The sequence below is a fragment of the Opisthocomus hoazin genome, chromosome 2 (assembly GCF_030867145.1).
Source record: "Opisthocomus hoazin isolate bOpiHoa1 chromosome 2, bOpiHoa1.hap1, whole genome shotgun sequence".
Taxonomy (NCBI): domain Eukaryota; kingdom Metazoa; phylum Chordata; class Aves; order Opisthocomiformes; family Opisthocomidae; genus Opisthocomus; species Opisthocomus hoazin.
The window spans coordinates 19,170,081-19,188,887 of NC_134415.1; the positions used below are offsets into that span (position 1 = coordinate 19,170,081).

General features: G+C 41.2%; 1 protein-coding gene across 7 annotated transcripts in view; it reads left to right on the top strand.

Annotated features, from left to right (window-relative positions):
* Positions 1-314: 314 nt before the first annotated feature.
* The window catches only part of DAAM2 (dishevelled associated activator of morphogenesis 2), a 221,097-nt gene continuing 202,604 nt past the window's right edge, over positions 315-18,807 (top strand). For 2 of the 7 annotated variants that reach the window (XM_075412807.1, XM_075412816.1), the window contains exons 1-3: positions 315-403; positions 16,054-16,133; positions 18,109-18,245. The gene's annotated coding sequence lies outside the window, so the exon portion shown is untranslated. Of the gene's footprint in view, positions 404-429; positions 577-16,053; positions 16,134-18,108; positions 18,246-18,807 lie in introns of those variants that run through there. The other 5 variants (XM_075412809.1, XM_075412808.1, XM_075412812.1 and 2 more) reach the window with 5 other exon arrangements.

Genomic DNA, 18,807 nt, shown 5'->3' on the forward strand with positions numbered 1-18,807 from the left:
TACATACTGGGTGTGGATATAATATACCAAGGGCAGAAAAGTACAGGGACTGACTTTTGCCAGGGACTTATACAACCACATCTGTAGTTCACCACTGTTTCCTCCCTGACCCCACTTGGAGGTGTTTTCTATCCAAAAGTGTAAAAAATTACAAATCCCAGAAAACTGCAATCTGGGCTCTGCCTAGAGAAACTTTTAGATCGTTCATTCCATAAATATCTCTTACAGGCTGTCTGACGTCAGAGGATTTGGAGAGAGAGCCTGGTCTGAAAGTGAAAACAGCAGCAGTTCCAGTCTCACTACAACAGCACGGGCAGTGAGAGTAGCAGCACAGGCGTTTCTCTATGTGGATTACAGGACTGCAGAACAGGGAGGAACTGTGCAGAGACATGGGCACTACAGTGTAAGTGCGGCTGCTGCAGCAACTTTTCTCATATTTTTGCTTGTTTTCAAGAACAAACCCCCGCAAGTACTGCTTGTCTTTCTTTTCCTTTTTTTTTTTTCTCCTCTGAAACATCCTGAAGCCAGCTTGGCAGCACACAGGATTCAGGTTTGGCTTGACTGCTGCTCCCGAAGGTATGTAGAGGGGCTGACCATGCAGACTTTTGCACTCTTCTGTATGTGAATAGGATGGATCGGAGGGTGAGGAAGGTCAGAGAAGGAGCAAGAAGGAGGGAAGGACATATTGTGAGAGACTACAAAATTAACTGAAATCCAGCTCCTTCACGTTCTGGTAGCAGGGCAGCAAAATCCCAAATAAGCTCTAGACAAAACCCGACTTCCTTAGGCAATTTCACAATGCAGGATTTGTTTTTTAACTCTTTAATCACTTGCCATACTGTGCAGCAAGCAGTTCATCTTTCCTTATGCGGAGGACAGGAAGTTTCCTGGCTCCCTGACAGTGAAGTCCTGTCCCGCTCTATTTGCCAGGCTACTGACAATGAGATCCTTACAAGAGTACGAGGTATTCCTTGCTAAATCTGACAAATTTAACATGTTGAGCCTGTACTATCTTGATACTAAGGGCTCTCCAAAGAACCCACTGCTTCTGCAGAGGGAAAAGGAGTCTCTCACATCCAAAAACTAGCTGTAACAGGGTCATACATGAAGAAGGCAGTTACTACGAGGAGAATGTCGCTGTGAAAAACCTGCAGAGGTACTGCTACAGACACATGGTGCAAGTCCCAAGGAAAACTAGAGATTCTTAATATTTTTTTAATTTTAATTTTTTATTTTTACCTCAGCAGTCCAGAGTCCATAAGAAGATGGTGTTTTCAGTGGGGCACTCAGCTGTATGTATTTACAATTAAAATTCGTGCTGCATTCATGTAATTCACCTTATCTCGCCACCCCTCACCTGGATGACCCTGCTTCATTCTCCCAGTAGACATGGGATCAGTTCTGGGGACAGCTGTGGAAACAGCTGTCCTCTTCACTGCCATCTTCTCTAATGAGACCTATGACAGAAACATCTCATTTCTCCAGGTGGCTGGAAGGGTTTGATCCCTCCTGTGTGGAGCTGATGTACTTATCTAGCACTTGTAACTTTAGAAAGCTCTTTGCCAGCAAGAGGGTGGTTGGTCTGTGCAGTTGCTGGAAGGAGAGATGATGGCCTTGAACATAAACGCAAAGCTGGGCTGAGAAGCAGGAGCTATGTGAATTGCATAATATAATGCACTGTGCTGTTAGAAATTGGCTTCAGCCAACAAGCAATTACAAGAAAGGCTGTTGCAAGTCCATGCTCCCTGGACAGATTTGTTTTGGCAATGGAATATGTCTGCAAATACTTTTCCTCTTGAGGGTGGCAGAGTGGGTTGCTGGGGCAGGGAGAAGGAGCTAAAGGAGGAAAGGTAAGGACTGGAGGAGGGACTTTTGCAGGGATCTTTCCTACAAAATGAAATTGAGCAAGTCTACTTAGCTGTGCCGAAAGCAACTGCAGGTTGATGTAACCGCTGTGCTGGCTATTGTAATGGGGGTAGCCTTTACTGGGCAGATGTTCAAGGTCTAATCCCCACTAACGGATGCCATGCCATTTAAAGCAAGCTAGGCTGAGCTGGAGAAAAAGCATCCATACTGACTGAACGGGCAAGGGAGCATGTGTTCTCAGAGCCAGATCCTGCAGGGATGTACTTTGGAAGGGAAGTCTCCAGGCTTGGAAGGAATCGATTTGAGATCTGGGCTGCTTTAACATGACATATCAGAATCCTTTTCCTCTTCTCCATTTATTTCTTATTAGATTTTGTTTCCAGTTGCCTAGCAGCGACTTTTCCAAGCTGATTTATTTTCTTAGCAACAGCCTAATCACATTGGCTGGCAAGGTAAAAGAAAGAAAATCCTGAAGAAATGTGGTAACTTGTTAGAAACTTATTTACCCCGATAAAAGCTTGAGAGCTGCCACAGCCAAGACAAGTGTCTGGCACCCACAGACACTTATACCTGGTTCAGCAGTTAGTCTGTCTGAAGTGCACTGGGAAGTACAGAACTAATATACACAGAAATGGCGAAAGCTGAGGGGATGAGAAGAGGAACGAAGGAGAAGACAGTTCTGGATTTGGGATGTATTAAGATGTCTGCTTCCTTTCTGTTTAACGATTCCTCTCTCTGTCTTCCAGCTCAGTATCCCACTAGTGAGCGACACTACCTGCAGGGATTTGCAAGTCTTGAAGTTTCTTGTGGTCGTGGTTCAGGGAGAAAGCTGGACACTGAGTGGAAAGGTGGGAAGAGGAGTGGGGATGAAGATACTAATCTGGCAGGAGAGAAATCTGGAGTCTCATGAGAATGCGTGGGTCATCACTCAGCATCCTTGAGTATGAATGAGGTTATACCAGCCAGAAAATTGCTGTTTCTTCTACTAGTGGACACTGAGCCTGGAAGCAAGAGAAAGAAGCATAATATGGACAGGGCAGGCATCTTTTCAGTTTTGCTTTGTGAAACAGAAAGCAATTCCCTGTTGGAGCTTACGAGAGTTATAGTGCAACCCTGAGGTTTTAAAAGTCTATGTTATGTGTTACAAAGTGCAGTCTCATGGTTTCACAGAGCTGAGTAAGCAAATTCTCTGGATATCCTAGTGGTCTTACCACACTGTATCACTTGTCTGCTGTTATCGCTGTTGTTTGTTTTAGTTGTGGTCCTTATGTATAATGTAGATCACTCTTCATCTTGAAATCAGTTGCAAAAATTTTTCTTACCAAGTCTGGACATGGCATGCACTGACTGTATTTTGTTGGCAGGGAGGCACAGCAAGAGTTGAACAGCATCTTGCAGGTATCTCCCAGACTGGTTTTGCTCCATCTGCCTTAGTTGACATAAAATTCCTCCAAGGTCTAGTGGAATCCCAGAAACCCATCTAGTCCCTCCAGGCCAGCCATCTGACCTAGTGATTGAGCAATCAGGGGACACCATTTCCTGACACTTAGGGAAAGGATGCATGGGAGGTTTGGCTCTCAGCACTTTAATTGCTGCCAATTTTCAAACCTGGGTCAATCCTATGGAAATCTGACCCCATCTCTCTTCCCTGCCCCTGCAGCCCCCAGGCAAGCACAGTGTGTTCCTAAATTAAAAGAAAGCTGATTGGTCTGATTTTCATTGGATGAAAGAGTTTGCATGTATTTTCCCATGCTTTTTGTTGTGTTGATGATTGACAGCGGTGTCTCTCATGGCTTTTCCATTTTATCAGTTTTGTTCCCTAATATCACGCTCCTTTGAAATGGGGCATTTGTAGAAAACTAGTGGTAGTAGGACTCGGTGTATATACTAATGTGCAGTAGATCGGATTAATTTCTCATCTTTCCACAATTCCACTTAACAATGGAGTTACTTCCGTTTGGCACTACTCTGAGTCATTATCAGGCTACAGACTTGTTATCTTCCAAGCTCTGTGCAGTTATTAAATTTCATAATGTTATGTAAATTAGTTAAATGGGATTTACTGGGTTGGATTCTCAGCCAGTGCAAGCAGGTATGGGGGCTCCAGTGTAGGTATGACAAATGTATTCCAGCTGACGATTTGGCCCAGTGTCTCCAGACTAATAATGAGTGACCTGAGGCACAGACGGTGCAAGTCTGCTCTCATCTATGCTAGTGAACGTTTTTTGTAGCTCTGTATTTTTCAAGAAACTTATTCCAGGCTTCAACTACAAGCAGGTTCAGTACCATTAGAATTTGGTCCAGAGAAACTGAGGCCCCAGTTGTGCAAAGTAACCTGTAATTTTGGCTCTTTATTTTCAGTGTTTTGTTAAGGCACCAAGACACTCAAAAATTGAGACAGACAAAATTATAAGCTGTTTTTGAAATGCTGGCTGACTGACTTGGGCAAATCTGCACAGTGGATTTGATTCTTCTCACATACTTTTTACAGCAGTGTAACTCTCTGAAGGTTAGTGGAGCTACTGCTGTTTTACAACAGTAGAAGCTGCAGAGGAATGTGTCCTGTGTTGCTGGAAGCTCCCATGGGCTTTGGTATGCCAGTCCTGTACTCATATTCTGTTTTTCTTTACATGTCCAGAATGTGCCCTGCTTTAATTTGCTGAGAACCACATAACCACATGCCCATGAACACATCACACCCTGAGCAGTGCTACTGGTAGTGCAGCCTCAAGCTTTCTTACTGCTGTGTGTTAAATCTGTACCTGATAATGGTCAAACTGGCTTTTCCCTCCCTTAGGTTTTGTGTCCGGTTTTTATGTTCCCCAAAGTTCATGCTCTGTGTTAGATTAATATTTTCAATTTGTTTTCCACATAGTATTTCAGTACTTGAGATTTTGGCCTCTCTGGTGATCTCTGTGGTGTCAGATAATGTCTTGTAGTAGGGGGCGTTTTCTAGTTCTGGGACAACATGAAGTAACAAATCTGACCATGAAAAGTTCATAGTTTTTGGATTTAGTAGAACAGTTATTCTGAGAGTATGGCAGGCTTATATCAGTGATAAGGTTTCTCTGGAGTTAGGAACTGGAGAGACTTAAGGTGGAAAGAAGGAAGTAGATAGGAAAGGGAGGAGATAGCAGCCTTGCTGGAATTCAAGGAGTGGGAGCTGGAGATCAGAAGGATATGTTTAGACTCCGTGAAAATGGAAATAGAGGTAACCCTGAGGAACTGAGAACAACTTTGGCAGCAAGAGAGAAATAGGCTCCCTCCCTGAATAACAAGTGTTTGCTTATTTCCCAGTTTTTCTGGCTTCAGAGTAATAATCACTGAAGTTGATATTTTTGCTCATGAGCTTTGAAGTTTGCATTTGTTTTTTTTGAAGAGTATTTTTCTCTTCGCTCTCTCCCATGAAGGCTTAAATTCAGGCAATGCATATGCCAGCCCAGCTCCTCTTTGAACTGGGGACAAAGCTGATTTGTGAGAACAAACAACTCTCTTCTGTCTCCTTGGTATATTACTTTTTTTGAGGAGTTATATACAAGGACTCATTTTTACTGTTATGGCCTGATTTGGGGGGCTTTGTATTTTGTGTGCTGTTTGGAGAGGCCATGTTTTTAGCTGCTTAAACAATTGAATTAATGAGCCATGAAGTCTTAAGAGATGGAAATTTACATGGTGCCCTGTTCATCCTTGAATAAAATGGTCAGGTCCAATTTAACTTTTTTAAGATCTGATTTGAAGATGTGTTCCCAGGACATTTTCATAAATTAATACAGAAATACACAAAAGGGAGGAGAAACATTTCTGCCAGGAAGCACAATGCAGGTTGGATTGCGTTGTGAATAAGTCATGCAAGGATACATTTAAAGGGTTTAATATCACACGCCAAGACTCCCTTCTCCCGAGACAAAGCTTTGGGAAGAGAGGAAAAATCTTGGAGGATGGGCCCACTGGTAGCTGTTAAACATGATAATCTGTCTGTACTCCCATCTCCAAGTCCTAAACAACTGAAAGGATTGAGCACGGGTGGGATCAGACTATATATGGTATTTTTGTATGCTTTCCCTAACCATCTGCAGCTGACCGTTACTTGGAGACAGGGTACTGGTTTAAATGGACTTCTGGTCTGACTTTATGTAGCCATTTTTATATTCCTGTGGTCTTCAAGAGAGAAAACACTGTAAAGATCCTCTGATGTTTCAGCTATTCTAGAAGGGAAAGTCATATCTGTAAGATGGAGGCTGAGGAACCTGACCAGGTACGTCAAAAACCTCCAGAAACTTATTCCCATTTTAGAGCCCTTTAAGTGTCAAGAATGCACATGAAGAAAGTATACCTTCAGTTTCAGCACTGTCTGTGCCTTCTTGTCAGTGAAAAAACTGACCAGTATCCCCCCTTGTTCCCCAGTTCAGAAGTGGTTTACAAACAGTGACCATTTCTTGCAGAAGGGATTTCATTCACTAACCCCTCTCCAGTTATTGTTATTAGAAATGTTTTGCATTTTCTTTTGCATTTAAATATTTCTGTAAATCTGAACATTTTAAACAGGCTTACTCATCAATAATATGATTGCTGCGGATATTTTCATAAATAACAAATATTTTGGGTGCTTCCATTTTCCAGGAAAGCTCAGTGCTTAAAAAAAAAAATAGACTATTTTTAGATGTTTCAGGCTGGTCTTGAAAAATCATTAATCTCTTTGCCTGCTCTTGGTCCTGCACTGTCATCTGTTTCCTTTCAAATCTCCAGAAGGCTGTTACAGAAATACATGGGAATTCCATGTTGCTCTGCATCAGCCTGCCAGTTCTGCTCCTTTCCTTGTCAGGTCGATGGGAGCAACCTTTTCAAGGGGGAATGAAACTACTGTGGAGCTGTATAAGCATCCTTGCCTCTGCTGATTTGTGCATAGAAGTTTCCTGGACTCTTGTAGAGGTGTAATATGATTTCCCTCTAACATGAAACTATTTTTTTCCCCAAGAACGTTACAACAGTCCAGTCCCTCTGAAAACATGTAGTCAATAAATCATCAGCCTACAATACAGTAAGCTCTGTACTTTCACTGGTTTAAGATCAAGCCCTGAATGCTGTGGGTATTGTGTGCTCACTAGCCAGATTGTTTCTGATGGAGCTGAGGCAATTTCAATGGACTGTTCCTGTTTAACCAGTAGGAGTTAAATGATGAGAATATTTTCTTGTCTGCAATCATACACTATACATATACTTGAGGCTAAGTCACATATATATGGCTGTAGAAATTTAGCAATTTATTCAATTCATTCAGCACTTTCTTTTGGAAAATTTCCAAGCATTTTACAAATACTAATGGATTTACCATTTTGGGAAAATGAGGCAGAGGTTTTTCAGATGTCTGCAACCTGATAGGAGTCTGTACTATCACATAAATACTCTCACTGCAGGTAGGTTAGAGACCCATTTTTTTAGCTATCCTTATGCACTCTGAAATGTTAGTTTAACAAAGCTACAGTAATTAAACTAAAATATTGTAACATGTTTATCATTATGTCACGTTTAGCTTCCTACCTGGTAGACAAGCTGTATATTCTTCAAAATCATACTTCTCCTAGAAGGGAGTAGATCACCCTACTGCAGAGTGGGTACTCCTCCCCTTTCTTTCTTCCTCCCCCATATTTGTGTTCGGACTTCCCAGAGCCTCAAGTTATAACCCTCAGTTTTTCTTCCCCCTCTCCACCCTTTATTTAGTTTTTTTCCTACACTGAGAAAATGAAACTTAGATACTGCTGACAATGATTGTAAGAGATCTGCCCTAAGTAGGCAAAGCGGATTTATTTGTTAGATTAACCGGCATACTTCTGTAGAGAAGGTTTGCCAGGATATCATTCTTCCTTGCAAATATTGTCAGGAATGGGGCCATCCACTAGTGCAGACAGTCTTGGTTTTCTCACTGAGTCACTGACCATTAAGCTGGGATGCCTGGACTGTGAGTACCTTACTTAAATCCATTTGGCAGAATCCTGACCCCCTCCAGGCAGGTGACCCCATCAGCATCTGCACAACAGATGAAAGAAAGCAAGATCTTGACCAAACACGAGGGAACTTCAGTCCTTTGCTACTTTTGCAGCCGTGTATACAGCGGGAACCAATTAAACTATGTTTCTAACAGCTGAATGCACAGAGAGACAGTTGGTTTTGTTCCCGCCTGTGCTCTGATCTGTCAGCATCCTCCTGCACTGTTATGCAGGGATAGAGTAATAAGCATGCTAGGGCCCTGCCAATATGAACTGTCTTCCAACTGTGCCCTACTGAGATCTGAACTTGCCCTCATTGCTTGTTTCATACTTTTAGTGCCCTGTGGGTCAGACATCCCAATGTGTGAAGCTCTCTGGTTCTGTTGTAGAGGCCCTGAAATGTGTTGCCAATGACAGAAGTACAAAGCTTGACCTTAGCCTTTCATTGTCAGCAGGATTTAGGCAGTCTGTGTGAATGTTACGAAGTCTTTGGCACTCACCATTACTAAGTTATAGGGGGAAAAGCAGATGCATTTTCCAACGAGGTGAAATTTTCCTTGGGGGACCCATGAATTGTTTTGCAGCTGTGTCTGGGCTTATCTAGAACAGCGTCATGTACCTGCTGGGGGACATGTGTTAAGCTATAAATGTCCTACTGTGCTCTTCAAGACGCATTTTATGTTTAAGCAGAGGCAAAATTTAGTAAGCAACTCCTCACTCTCTCATCCTCTGCTTCCTAACAGCGGTGATGTTTAGTATGTACACACCTAATGGGACACCTCCAGAGGTCCATACTCTTTCTGATTTACACATCTGTTGGTGTAGCTAAACTGCTGTGAAAAGGGAGCCTTATCTAAGATCATAATGTAAATACAAGCTAGAGTTGACCTAACATAATATAGTAACACTTTCATATAGTATCATTGTACTTTAATAAAAAGCAGCTGAAGAATAGTGCTTCATCAGTCTTGAGAGTCAATTTTTCAATTACCGTCTTCGATTTTTGCAAGATGTATCAACATAGAATTCAGATTGCATACATATCTATATTTTAGTGTTTCTCTTTGACATAAAAAATATTATCTGTAGCTGTATGTATTTTTATACATGAAGCACGAATATAAAATAAGATTGGACTAAATTATGTTCTCTTGAATCAGATATCAGAGGTCAGGGAAATGATACTATATCTTTGTACAATGAAATACCCAATTTGTTGTTGTCAGCTGCTTTAAACTAAGAGTGAAAATGGCTGCCTCACTTCAGACTGGAAAACTGATTTAATTCTGCTTCCCACTGGTCACTTGAAGTTTTATGTTAGTATGTGACGGTATTGGAATAAATGTGCTGTGGAGTCTGCTGGACTATGTGTCTATTATACAGTTGTCTGTGATTGTAGGAAACAGGACATAGTGACCTTGTAGTCCTGTACTCCCATGAATGCACATGATACAGAATCCAACTGACCACCCTAAAGGCTCTGGTGACATGTGGGAGTGCAGTAAATTAAAATGGAAGCAGATGGTGAAAAAGTCCCCTCTGTGTTTTGCCTTGTCTTTTCTTTCAGGGATGTTGCCTTAAGTCTTTGATCCAAATAGCCTGCTGAGGAAATATGTCTCCAAGCTATGATGAAACAACACTAGAAACGCTGTGTTCAATTCTGGGTACTCAGTACTAAGTGGTTACACAGTGATGGGGAGAGATAGTCATAGTCTTTTGGGATTCTTGAGCTCTTTCAGGAATAAACTTCATTCACAAAGAAGCTAGAGTGAGCTGGGCAGTTTGGTGCCAGACTGGAGGGCAGTGCCTCCAGAGAAATCGGAAACACTCTTTGACTTCCATTTGAAATTCTCCCATTGCTTATCTTGACTTTGCTTCTGCTGGCTGGCCACTGACTTTAACTGACATTGACTATTTGCGTGACTTAGGATATGTGCTTTCCAATGTGCTATCTATCTGTTTGTCTGTTGGCTTAACCATCTACCTACCTGTTTGTTTGTTTGCTTGTAATGGAACAGCCCAGGCTGCATGGATGTGTAAGCCTTATTTTCTAGGTTTCCTGTTTAGACTGTGTGACCCGAAGCCCATGAGCTCTCTAGGTTCCTATATTTGTTGCATTTGGACTTTTAAAACTGAAGGTCTCACCAGCATTTCAGAGGCTTTTTTCTAGGGCCAGATTTTTGCCATTTGATGTGGATCATCACACATCTTGTGATGCTAATAGAGTGGAGAGTAATAAGCCCTGCAGCCACAGTGAAGCTGCCTGAGAAATTCACTCATGGGTGTCACAACAGCAGTTTTCCCAATTCCGTGATGCCGTCTACAATGTCTCCATGTAGAATCAGATGCCATGCTGGATTTGATTAGTATCTCTGGACTTGAATTATGTTCTGAGTGTCCCATGAAGCTTAAGGGTCACAGCGAAAGTCATACTGCTCCTAAGCAAGTGCACCCAGACTTGAGTTTGTTCAGTGGTCATTGTGCATTGTTCTTAAAAATACCAAGCTCACTTTTACGTATTCACTGAGCAGAGACCTAGTAATCACTGCATTATATTAGCGTCTGTATATCTGACACACCCAGTGATTTGTTTGCAGACTTTCCCACACCCTCAGAGTTGTCACTTCTTAGTTAGGGTCATTTTTACCATGGCTGTGTCAGATATCATTTTCCCTCCAGATGTTTTTGGGTGTAGCTGATTGCAGCAGGGAGAGAGGACAGAACAAGTCTGCCTTTTGCAGCTCACCTGAGTTGCATCATTAGAGAGCATTAAAACACTCAGGCAATTGGACTAGGTGATCATTGTTAGTCCCTTCCAACTGAATTGTGCTATTCTATTCTGTTCTGTTCTATTCTATGCCTGTTTATGGGTGTTTTTTTGTTTGGTTTGCTTTCTTTTTTTTTTTTTTTACTGTGTACCTTCTATCTGTATGGCTACAGTTGTTCTTTCTTTTTGCCCTCCTTTCCTTTACACAGCAGAGGAATATGATAGTCCTGAGAATATAATATGGGCCTAACTAGACCTCACCACATTGAACCACTGGGCCAACATAGGCCTTTCATTTTCTTATTGCCATTTGGTATCAGTAGGAAGAGTTTGTTCTACTTCTATTTTATCAGGCCTGTCTGATATATCGAAAAGCCTGTGGGGTGATGTTTATTAGTATTTTGTGATTTTTTTGCCTTGCTTGAACTGTGTCAGCTATTGGAGGTCCTCTGCTGTAAAATGAGTCAGAGCTGACTAAGTGGCCACTTGTCCTGCCTGCTTTGGTAATTGTGCTGAGCCAAGGAGTATCTATTGGATATGCAAGCATGGAAGGTAAGAAAGGGTTTTGTTAACTCTACAGAGTTGTAGATGGGAGCTATGCTGCTGGTTTGGCCAATAATTACAGGCTGCAGACTTCACAGGTTTCAAAAGCTAAGCAACCTCCACCTTGCTTAATACTTGCACAAGATGCCCAAGTCTAAGTGGAGCAGTGCTGATAATTCAGAAGCATGTAGAAATTTTTATTTGGATTCAGTCTGAGGAATTTTATATTATAGGATTTCAGAGTTTCTTGCCTGTGTTCCACAGTGCTTTTGAGCACTCATCTAGTTATCTTTGAGGAAAGAATTCAAGAGTTTAGACTATTAGGAAACATAACTTACAGAATAAAGGAATGGCTTTTGTCAGTATTTTACCTGGTTCAGTAAAATGTATAGTTCTTAGATACTTGTAACTAGGTGCACTAAGAATGGCACAGTCCAATATAGCTGTCTTTAATTCTATGATTTCTGGTTTCTCTTTGTCTTCTGGATGCTTGTTTCTGACTCCACGCAGATCCTTAATAAACTGTCCTCTTTCATGAAATGTTAACATAGATGGTCACTTGGACTCCATCCCTCTGTGTTTGAGAGTTGCGTTATGCTGGGCCAACTACAAGACCACATTTACAAAAATATTTGTGAGCTGTGGATGCTTCAGGTTTTGTGTTCAAAATTTATACAGTGTATGATGTGATCCAGACCTCCTCAGCTCTAGCAGACATTGGCCTGTAGGGTTTGTTTTTTCAGAATTGTTGAGCATCCACATCACCAGTTTACTTCATAAGGAGTTGTGGGTGCAAAGACATTCAGTCACTTGCCCAAGGTTGCAATGACAGTCAGGATCAGAGTTCCACAGAGCAATTCCTGGCTCCAAGCAAATAAACACACATGACAAACTGGTAGAAACTTCTGAGCTGTGCAGGGATCTCATGTAGCTGCACCTCCAGAAATGGGTCTTGTCTTTCTTAATAAGATTTAAACAGCTACACTTTCATAGTAATAACAATTATCACCACCTGTGCAGCAACAGTAACTACCAGCTGAATAGGAACTATTGTCCACTACTGAAGTCATCTCTTCCATTGTAGTGATTGTTTTTAAAATATCGTGCCCTGGGAATTGCTTGGAATGTCCCTTCTATGTTGGCTTGGCACTGACCTACCTGGGTGCAGAGTGCAAAGCAGTGCTTCTTGGTTTTCTTTCCTGGGGACTTACCATGACTGGCTCTCCGCCAAAGACGTGGGTGAACAATGCAGCAAGCCCTGCTTTTTCATATTCACTGCAATAAGCTTAAGGTTGCCTGGTAAACTCAACAGCTATAGAGCACAGCATGCTGGAGTGGCACCGCAGCCTCATCCTTTCTTATAGAATCAGCTGAACTGGCTAGGCAGTCCTGGCTGCACCTTTTCACAAAAACAGTAATTTCCCTGAGCTCTCATTAGCACACTCCAGTGATCAGAGTGCACCATGCTGTGCAAAACCTCCACATACTTCAGGAATAATGTAATCTAGGTTTTTGTATGAGATGTGAGCATGATTTGACTAAAGGTGATTTAGAGCTGAAATGGAAGCAAGGCTGGAGAAGTGGGCTAAACATTTTTCTGATTTAGCTGAGTTGTCTAAACACAGGAGGCTAAGATGAGAGTATGCAGAGCATTCTAATATTTGTTCTGAGTCAGGCATTATTATCCCTCTTTTAGAGACTACAGAGTCAGAAACATGAATTGACTTGCCCGTGCCCACACAGAAATGCACAGCTAGTGTCAGCATTACAACTTAGTTACTCAGAAGCACACAGATGCGCAACATGTATCGCGCTTCTTCCCACCCCTGCTTGCTGTAAAGACTTCTTGCAAGGGATCAGATGCATACTCTTTGTTCGCTTGCTGTCTTTTGTGAGTATGGTTGTTCTCTTTTGGGGCTATTTTCTTTTTAATATAAAAGTCTTCATGAGGAAAGTAATGCTTTTCAACTTGAACAGTTTCACGATCACTGTAAAAATGCAGTTCCTTGGGTCTGAAAGTGTTTCTACCTGTAGAGCTTTCTGGTTTTGGCTCTCCTGGGTAAACCAGTACACACCGATGGAAAGAGGACATATGAAGATTTCCAGAAGTAGCTGAAGGAAATTTTCTTGGCCATAGCAAAGCACAACACTGAAAATGAGAGGACAATCAATTTAAATGAAACCAGTAGGTTCTGAAACATTTAGAAAACTTCAGGTTGATGCTGAGGTTGAGACTTAGGTTTCCTGTCTGTTGACAATTTATGAATGCCTTTGCCTCTCCCTAGATGCTGGGCATAACAGTTCGTGTCAACTTCCCTAAGGTCCGGAGCAGCATCTGCAAGCCCTTTCCTTTAAAGTCCTTGGAATTTACATAACCCTGCAATTGTAGCAATGCAAAACGTGGCTCTGGTTACAATAACAAGAGTTCAGAGAATGCAGGGAGAGATTGTAGCGACAAAGGCATAAAAGCAAAACAAAAAAAACCCCTACATGCTGTTTGAATTTTCAGCAGCCACGTGAGAACTGTCCTCCAGTTCCTGGCTATAAATAAATCTCTGCCATCATAGGAAGACAAAACCAAAACAGTTCCCATTCCTCCCAAATTTTCTTAAGGTTATAAAAAATAAAGGAAAGGTAAATATTTCAAATTCAGAGTGTATTTTTGCTGAGGAATGTCAAATTATTACTCAAGGGGGCTGATATTTGCATCGAACGAAGAAACTTGGCATTAAAACTCTATTTCCCCACTCCATCTCCACCTGCTCTTTTGAGAAAACCACTTAGGACTGCATATGGATAATGTGCCAGGCAAAGCTTCTTAAAGACCTGGGGGTTCACTGCCCTAGTGTCAGCTGAGGCAGGAGCTTTTGTTGAGATGAATGAGGACTACACAGAAGCATGCCTGTTGCTTCTCGTCAGATGTTACATGCTAGTTCTGTTACATGTGGTGTTGGAAGATGGGGACTTGGTGCCAGGGTTTTTCCACTTTCGCAGTAACTTGAGGTAGCGACTGTAACTTGCTCCTTTGAAGAGATGCAGAAGTAATGGGAACACTCATCATGCTTTTTCTCCAGCTTTGAGCTTTCATTTATCAGACACAACTTGAAGGGCAGGCTGGATAGAAGGTTGTGTAAGGTATTAAACATCTGGGGTAGAATTGTGACGAGTTCCATTGCATTGGCTCTCCTACCAGAAAAAAACCTCAAACCCATCACTTGCACATAAATGATGAAATAGAGAGTATCTCAGTCTACAGCACATCTGCTTTCCAGAAACCATACCAATAGTAAAAGCGGAAAGAGGAAGCTTTCTGGAATATTACTTGTATTCCTGGAACAGCTTTGGGGAGTAGATTTGGCATCTAAGGACAAATTCTTTGCTGTTGCAAATGAGAAGGCAATAGCATCAAGGTTCTACTGGCATTGAAGCAGAAGAAAATGGAGGACCGGCTTAATGATTTGGATGTGGCAAAAAGCTGCATTCTTAATTTAAGGTTTTTATATTCTTATGACTGGTCTTATATGTGGAAAAATGTCAAAGTTAGTGTAGTGAAGACTACTCAAAGAGGCAGCCTTTGAATGAAAAACTAGGTTTAATGAGGACGGAAGATCAAATCCATAGCAATAACTTTTTCTTAACTGTTTTCCTTTTTATTAATCCCAAAAGATACGTGTTGTAAAATAGGTTTGTCTTGTAAACATCTGGGCATTGTTAAGGGTGGAAGCTTTAAAAGGCTGTCCACTGTCACTGTTTCTTTTATCATGTGCTGCTTTTATACAAGACTCAGATACCAGGTCTCCAGAACTCCTGGTATGTGTGATATTTAGACATTTCAGGGAATGACCTCTCCTATCAGATCTGAGATGTTATTTCATCTCTTTTATGAACAAACCTTGCCATATCTATTGCCTAACCTGAACGCAGCTGAACAGTATCAGTATCTTCTCCCTCTGCTGTCGGGAAGATGGACTGGTGTGTCAGTTACAGTGCTGGGAACAACAGGGGATTCTGATTTCAAGAACAAGCAGACAGAAGAAGACATTGTGCAAATGTTTTAGCAAGAAAGGAAAGTCAAGTCAGAGAAACACAGAAAATGTCGTACAAGAGCACTACTCTGTATGCAGCAGGTAATGTGTATTCCTGTCTACACAACAAGGCTTAGGTGAAGGCAACAAAACGCATCCATTATTGGCCCCATTTGACTCCCTGGGAAATTAGGCAAGAAGAACTAGGCTGCAATGTGAAAAGGCCAAGCACTAGCTTTCCTTACTTTCATGGACTACAGTCAAAGTGAATGCAAGTGCTGTTGATAAAAGGCACTGTGCAATGCTGTACCATTATTTTCACTACTCCATTTTACTGCACAATTTTCGCTTTCAGCATCACTTCTAGAATCATAACTTCTCAAAGGCATTACACAATTCAGCTGGGGACAGACAAATAGTAAAACACTTCCCACAGCAAACTCTTCATGCCCTTTTGAATAATTATTCTCCCGCAACTTTTTCAAAAGCATCAAAGAGTTACGGGGAGAAGTAAATAGAGAATCTTGACATCAGGCTCACTCTCCCTTGCATTAAATCTAGCTTCCTCCCACAGGGTTTCAGTTATCTCTAATTAAGGGTCTCATTATGGATTGAGTGGCTCAAGAAAAAGAAAATTGGTGTATTTTTCCAGCTATCCAGATTAATTAGTAGAGATACCGCTAGCTATACCACTGGCTGAAAATGTAAACAGAGTATTTTGATTTTCTCTGTTAAAATGAGGAATGGGTTTTATAGACCTATGAGACAAAGAAAGTGAGTGAATGAATGAATGAATGAATGAATGAATGAATGAATGAATGAACACAACTGTAAGGTGCTACTAAGTTTTTATTTCTGTGTGTTTCAGATGACCACATTATTCGGAAGAAGTTGAGCCATGAGTGAGTGACTCAGCTCATCCCAGTAAAAAAGCCACATGATTACTTGGTATCATCAAAGCTTTTTTTTTTTTTCTGCCACTTTACTTTGTTGATTCCAGTATTTATTCCTTTTTGCCTTGCTTTTACCTCTTTTAGAGGACATCAGCTATTGTGGAAACACTGTCACTAGTCAGGACAGGGTTTAGTTATGTGGCCACGTGTTGACATGGCTAAAAAGTGCACAGGAGGCTTTTGAAAAATGTACAAGGCTCACTTCATTGAGTAGTGAGATACTGCAGCACAACAGATGCAGATGTGAATGTGGAATCGAACAGCCCGTGCTCCATACTAAAAGTAGTGCTAGAGGAATAAGCAGGCCTGCTTGATAAGTAAACTTACGTTACATGTGGCTTAAAGAAGATTTGGTTACCTGTTCAAATCCAGGTTCAGCTGATCAGGATGTAAAATTGTTACCATTGCAAGTGTTGTAGGGTAAGCTACCTTATGTTTAGACTCGGTGGTGGGAAGATATAATGCCATGTGAATTGCATGATGAAGTATAGCGCTCTGGAGAATATAAGGACAGACTGAATAATGAAATGGTAACCTAGGGAATGAATGGAGATAACCTTTAGCAGAGAGACCTAGGGTAACCAGGACCCATGTGTGGAGATACTCAAAACCTGACTGAATGGGGCCCCAGGCAACCTGCCCTAGTTGACCCTCCTTTGAGGAGGGTAACCAGAGCAGGTGATTGCCAGGTCTCTTCTAATCTCAACCGTTCTGTGCTCTGTGACACTTAAATCTATTTTTTTGGTGAAGAACTCTTATCACAGCTGGCACTTACTATTTCAGACCAAGTATTATGTGGGATGTGCTGTCCCACATCCTCTTAAAGTAAGTTATGCCAGGGCAAAAAAATCAGGAATTGTGGTGAAAGGTTTAGGGGAGAGCGGTAGAATTGCTTCCTGTGCTATATATAATTTGAGGTTGAGTAGATGACTTCACACTTTGTTTCTAATGTGGTGTCTCACTAGTGTCAAATTCTTACAAAAGAAAAAAAAAAAAGAAAAAAAAAAGCGGCCTGAGTTTGCCCAGTGTTGATAGACCTGTGTTAATGTTGTTACTTCAGTGGAAAATCAGGTTAATGCAGGGAAAACAAGGTCTTGTGTTTCTGTTATCCCCAAAAGAGTACAGTTTCTATGAATAATCTTAAGGCACCCATGAAGGAATTGACAGTTTTAATGATGTTTCTCTTAAAACAGCATAGTTAAATGCCATGGGAAGCAAACAAGGAAAAGGTCGCTTTAATGGTATTTCCTAAAACGACAGTACAGCAGCATTTATGGAATGTCCTGGAGCACAATCATTTGGCTTTAATAAAAAATAATGAAAAAACCCCAACAACAAGAAAATTAGCTGAATGATAAAAGTAAATAATTCATAACAGATTTCCTCCTAAATCCTGGAAGACATTTGTCTAGAGCAGCTGATACAAAGAAGCCAGAGCCAATTGTTCTGTGTCAGCTGAAAAACATCTTTGTATACGTTAACCACACTCTGTGCAGGAAAATTTATTTCTTTTACTCTATCGGTGATCACTTATGATTCACATACCTAAAGTTAATGTTCAGAGTAACCAGTCAACAATTTGTCTACAATGCACATCCAATCAGTGTTGAAGATATAATGGTACATGTGAGGTAATCGTATTAGGTCTGATTCTACAGTGTATGAAGAGTACTTGCTGAGTGCTTCAGCAAAGAAGCCTTTAAGTGTTTTCTTGCCTTCACATGCTGAAATAGTGCCTGCTACCTGCATCTTCTCTTGCTTAGTGCCAAGCACGTGCTTCAATTCATTCCGGTTTAAGACAATGTCATTTCATTAAAACAATGAAGACTGTCCTGAAGGTAGTAGACGCCTTACAGGAACCTCTGTACATATTTCTTCTGTAATTTCTTTTGAAAGTGACAAAATGTTTGAGATTCCTTTTATATTGGTAGAAAGCTAAAATGAACTCTTATTTGCAATTGTTTTTCCAGCAGACCATCTCCACGGTCAAAACACCTGTACTAAGTCTTCTGAAGGTGGGCCCTTCCTACGTGCTAAGGACCTGAACTGAACACAGAAACCTAAATAGAGAGAGAAGAGCAAATCAGAAACTACACAGATCATCCAGGTTAGTTCTGATTTGCATGTGGGGAATGGGAGAGGAACGGAATACTGGGGAACGGTATTTTAGGTATCACTTTTGTTCTCTTAAAGTTGTGTAATGTTACCTGCGTTCACCAGGCAAGAGGAATCTTCCACCTATTGAAAGGTGGTTTTCAACTGTAGAGTAAGTTTACAGCAAATAGGGCCTCACTGTCCCTGTTACAGAAAAATCAGATGTATTTAGAAGCAACATATATCCTAATGGCATAAAAATTGTAACCTCCTACCCCATCTGTCCTCTTTACCCCATCACCATTTCAGCAGAACAGGATCTGGATCCAGGCTGTGCTACAAGTGTTAGTCACGCTGTTACTCAGTCTGAGGGCCAGTATATTAACTTGGTTTTAATTATAGTCTAAGCTGGAGGCACTTCTTGTAAGTTAGTAAATACACTGATTGGAAATGATAGTTCTTGATTTTATGCTCTGTTGTTCCTCTTTCTTTCTTTATTCTGTCCTTCATTCTTCCAGAGCGGCCACCAGTTAGAAGAAAACTTAATGTCAATGTCTTCCTCCTCGGTGCAATTT